The 5,626-nt window shown below is 32.6% G+C and overlaps 1 long non-coding RNA gene across 1 annotated transcript; it reads right to left on the minus strand.

Annotated features, from left to right (window-relative positions):
* Positions 1-211: 211 nt before the first annotated feature.
* On the minus strand, positions 212-3,562 carry LOC116421343. Its single transcript, XR_004231671.1, has 3 exons — positions 3,454-3,562; positions 1,152-1,295; positions 212-331 (listed from the first exon to the last, which is right to left on the minus strand). It is a non-coding gene; the product is annotated as an uncharacterized LOC116421343 (long non-coding RNA).
* Between the last annotated feature and the right edge of the window lie 2,064 nt (positions 3,563-5,626).

The following is a 5,626-nucleotide window of genomic DNA, read 5'->3' on the forward strand; positions in this document are numbered from 1 at the left end:
AAAGATAAATTTCAGGAATTCAAAGCATAAGATGGGGAATCTGCATGTGTCTGCCAAATGAATAAAGAGAGTTTGATATATAACATTATTTAAACTATTTCTTTTCTAATTCAGTATTAGTCCCATTTAATTTTGCAGTATTTATTTTTAAGCAATTTTATTTATATCTCTTTCACTATGCTTTCCTACATATCTCACCAACCAGATTATAAAAACACATGAATAAAAATAATATAACTACTCACGATTTACTTTTCTTTATTTTCATGTGGTTTCATGTTTGTATCATCAATTTTATTTTAATTTCAACTTGCTTATATTTAATCTTGAACTGGGGGAAGAAGAGAAGAAGTTCAAAGAGAGAGGTGAAGGGGAAAAGATGAATTAAAAGACCTGTGATTTCATCTCATCAGGTAGAGGGAGAAAATTCACTCCACCGCACATCTGCACTCTTTCAACAATTTAAAATTTGCCTGGAGCATGGAGAGATTATATGATTTGTGCAAATCCCACACCAAGAAAGTGTCAGAGACTGGGTGTGAATCCTGGTCTTCCTGAATCTAAGATCAGCCGTCTATCCATTCCACCAAGCTACTTCTCTCTGTGTATTATTTGGGGGAGTAAGGGAAAAGTATTTAATAATCTACTAAAATAATAATAGATTTCTAGGGGTCTGTCTAATGACCTTATTGTTTCATTTTTGGCATGTCATTTTTATTCGGATGGCACTACTGAAACAGGAGAGAGGAAGTTCTCCGAATACCAAAGCTACATCTCTTCTGGCTATTTCTTTCTCCTTTTTTCCCCCTACTCTTTTTTTTTTTCTAAAACTGGAAGAACAAAATCCTTTTCCCAATCAGCACTAATCTCTCCAAAGGTCTTTTAATTTCAAAAGTCAGAAGTGTTAATTAGCTATTATTAAGTGCCCTCTGTATAAATTAACATGATTGATGAAAAAATTAAGGGTAATGAAAAATGTAGCAATGCATGTATTTTTAAGTGACTATATTAAAAGATGAAAGTCCCCCTGGACAGAAACTAAGGCCCACTGTACTGCTACCATGCCTTTATTATTACAATTTTCCCCCCTTCTCAATACCAAGAACGAATGAAAAATCTTTGGCTTTAATTCAGAAGCATTCCACAATTACCTCTTTCTTTGTGATCTTGAATGTCATCCCTTTCTTGAGTGCTGTTCCCTGGAGTAAAAATGTCTCTGATTTTGAGTACATCCCAAGCAGGTATGATGCCCAGCTGATATGGGGGAAAAAATTCAGACATCTCTCATTTTCATGCTAGAAGAATAAGGAGACAAATCTGTTCTATTTTTCTGTGTGGCAGCTGCTGTAGAGGGGTGCTATGAGGAATGATGGGTTAATAACTAAAGAGCATATGGCATTTTTTCCCATTTCCTTTAAATATCTCTTATGAGTATTTAGAACATAGTTCACAATAAATAAATTAAATTTTTCAAATGAAAAGTCAGCATATTTAAATCATTTACCCAAAATGCTTGGTCTTTTGACAAAAGAAGTAACAGAAAAGCAAAGTTTGCCCAATTTAAAAATCAACTATCAGAGTTCAGAGTAGATTAAAAAATTATCAAACTATCTAATTATATAACTTGAATGATTATATAGTATAATTATATAGATATGAATTATAATAAATATTATACTTATATAGATATTTATATATAAAATATATATGAATAACTGTGATTTGCTCCACAAATACATGGAATATTGATATCTATCTCATGTTCATTATTTTGTTGTTCAGTCATATTCAACTCTTCATAACCCCATTTGAGAATTTTTTTAACAAAGATACTAGAGTACTTTTCCATTTCCTTCTTTAGTTCATTGATGAGCAAACTGAAGCAAACAAGGTTAATGATTTGCTCAGGGTCACACAGTTTCCTGAGGCCAAATTTGGACTTAGAAAGATGAGTAGTCCTGACTCCAGATCTGACATTTCATCAATTGGCATCACCTAGCTGCTGTATATTTACTATAGCATTTAATATTAAGTAATAACCAATCTTTGGACAGCACCTTACAGTTTGCAAATTATTTCACAAAAGTGTAATTTAATCTTCACAACAACCTTGAAGGACTGGTGCCATTATTATCCTCATTTTACATGTGAGAGAATTGAAGTTGAGAGAGATTAATTGACTTGCCCAGAATCACAGATCAAGTAAATATCAGATTTGATCTAAGGTTTGAGTGCCCTGTCTGAAGGGACAGAGTTTGCACCATTTAACTGCCTCAGAAGAATGTTTTTCAACAGCTATACTAACCACCAGAATGAAACAGTTTATCTGGCTCACTCTATTTATCTTCTACTCTCTAAAACAATATTTGTTCCAAAGAGAGCAGTTCTACCAAAGCTTTTGCTTTAAGTTTTTTACAAAGAATCACAATTATGTTTCCAAAGACAAAAACTGGTAAGAAAAAAATTTTAGTACTTTACTTTGAAAAAATTCACTATTTTGGGTGTTTCATCATCAAAAGGAGCAAAAAATGAAAGAGATGGTAATGACCTGCAAAAGGTATGCTAAAATCAAGAGAAGTTTAACCAGGTGGAAAATAATGTAATGGCTTCTTTTGTAGCCTTCCTTAAACCAAGAATCTAAGAAGGGCTCTATGATGTCCACCCAAAGAACTACACAGAGGTTACTGAGAAGTTCAAAGTTTCAGAATTGATATGATTTTTCAGGAAGATGAGTTTCTTGAGATTAATATGAATCTAAAGAATAATCTGATGCTCTTAATTTCTGTTTAGAAAAGTGTATTTACTAAAATTATATAATAAAAACAATTGTTATAAAACACCATCTCTAAAACAATGGGACACTCTTTCTATGCACTCACAAGTTCACCCAGAAGAGTTAGCTTAAACTTTTAAGTACAACAGTAATAAGCCATATGAGTAAATATATATATATATATATATATATGTACAGCCAAGGAATAATCCCTAAATCTCAGTCCTAGAAGTATTTTTCTACTTTTGTTGAATCTTCAACTTTAACTATAATTTTTTGGACTCTAAGGATCTGTAACTTTCTGTTATTGAAAGCCAGCATTTTTCTCCATCTCAAGAGATCATGAGCCATAAGATCATCATCTTCTTCAGGTGACTGTCTGTCTGCATCCTTCTCCAGGGAGTTCATTCTACAGCATGATCATTCATAGTCATTCCAAATGTGACTGAAAGGCTGATGGTATGTGATGATGGGAGAATTGCTAAAGAAGTCAATACCTTTAATACTGAGCGTGAACTGAGTTCAGATACAAGAAGAAAAACCACAATGATCTGCCAGCCATTTTTTTTCCTGGTGGAAACTGAGGCAAGAATTATCAAATGAGTGGTGTGCTGACAGATGGCAAGAATTCTCCTACCTCTACAAGCTTCTATGGGTCCATGGGAATTTGGTGTACTTACCATTTTCTGATTTTAAGTTGGATGAGCATTTTAACAAGGGAGTGCTCAGTTTATTAAATTTTGAAGGTCCATCAAGCCATAAGAAATCCCAAAACTGCATATTTTGACCTGGAACCTGGCAAGAAACATCTATTAATGATCCATCTAACCCACTAGAAAGGACAGACGAATACATTTTTAAGAAATATCACTCATTGGGCAGTTCCCCACTATGAAGATAAAATCCCTCCATTTTAAATGTTCGACTTAAAAAAAAATTTCCCTTTGATAAAATGTAGAAAATCAGTCATTTGAGATTTATTCTCCACAAATGACTATACTATACTAGTTTGTCTGACATCTTTAGAGTGTGCATCCCTTCTTCCCTAGTATTATGATGGTTTTACATTAGACCTTTCCTAATCCCCTGAAAGACTTTTAAATGTTAGAATGGCTGAATGTGAAGCATTCATCATATTTGTACGAAAAGTAGGTTAGCCTGCCTGTCAGTTCTATATTAATGATTTGGGCTGGCCAGAGTTTATCTAGTTTATCAGTCTCCCTCCTGGCTTCTCTGTCAATCTGCCTCCTTATGAATACTTAAGCAGCTAGTGGTTATAAGACAAATGTTACACAATCCCTTGTGTTTCAATTCAATTCCAAAAACCATTTATTGAATATTTTTGTACACAATGCACCATGTTAAGGGCTCCATCTTGGACTGCAACCTGACTCATGTCAAGAGACAATTTGGGGCAAAATTTTAATATTGTATCATTTTAGTCTCTACCCTCATTCATTGAGTTTTTCTGAGATCTCTGCTTTCTGAAGGTTGTCACTTCCTTTCAGAGGTGTGCTAGTTGATCATACAGAAGCAAGTGCAGATGTTGCTGAGGTGATTAATTAGATCACCGTCTTTTCAAGGGGAGAATATTCTATAACTGAGAACAGCACTGACTTTATGTGATGTTTTAACATATTGCTGGTAAAAATGAAAAGAGGGCAGGATGATAAATGACATATTTTCCAAATTAACTTCTCATTTAAAAATCACTGTTCAAAGTAATCAGCTAGTCCATTCCCATCTGAAGATACAAGAACATTAGAATGACTTGATGGTTTGCATGAGTCTCTTAGCCAAATATGGAAGGGAAAAAAGAGGAAATCATATTTAATCATGAGAGCAGCCTAAAGTTCCTTTAAAATGACATATCAAAATAAAAATATTTGTTTGATCAAATTTACTATTAGGTAACACTAAAGAGCTACTATTATGCATTATTATAGTAATAAAGAAATTATACTGAATACAGAGTTTAATCACTTTTTCTTATATCTTAACTAAAACTACCTGAAGGTATTTTTTAGGCAGATTTTTGTAAAGCACTAACTTTCTCTAATATATATATATGTGTGTGTGTGTGTGTGTGTGTGTGTGTGTATGTATGTATGTATGTAAATATATATGTCTACATACATATATAATATTTGTTTTCTATTGAAAAAGCAATGTGATACAATGAAGAAACAATGAATTTGGAATTACTGGACTTCAATTCAAATTTTGTGGCTTACAGGAAATTGCTTAACTTGAGACAAATAATAAAAAGTAATTCCTAAACTACCCCACAAAATTGTGGGAAGGAACCAGTGAGATAATGTTTGCAAAGCATTTAGTAATCGCTATAAAAATATGAGGTAAATGAAGGCAGCTTTAAAATATACTTTCAAATATGTTCATTAACATACCCCCCAGGGATATCTAGGTGGCACAAGAGGACTTGCATACAAATTCAGCCTTTATTAACTAGGTGACCTGGGAAAGTAATTTGCCTCACCTCAAAAAAAAAAAAAAAAAAGACTCATAGTTAAGATATTAAGTAGTCCATAAATATTTTCTTAATAATAAAATCATAAAGAAGAACAAATCCTGAATCAGAGGTTTCAAACTCATCAGTTGAATCTGAACCAATTAAAATGGAAATGAAAAAAGTTTAACAAAATAAATAAAAATACAATATAACATAGATAATGTTAATTTGTGGTTTTCCAAATCAATGCACGGGAATTGTTTCTGTTTGCTTTATATCACCATAAATTAAATGTTCTATTTATACTAATTCTGAATCATTATAATTGAGACCTACATAAGGTATAAAAAACATTTTGACATTTAAGTCAGGAATCACAAAAT

The sequence above is a fragment of the Sarcophilus harrisii genome, chromosome 1, assembly GCF_902635505.1.
Source record: "Sarcophilus harrisii chromosome 1, mSarHar1.11, whole genome shotgun sequence".
Taxonomy (NCBI): Eukaryota; Metazoa; Chordata; class Mammalia; order Dasyuromorphia; family Dasyuridae; genus Sarcophilus; species Sarcophilus harrisii.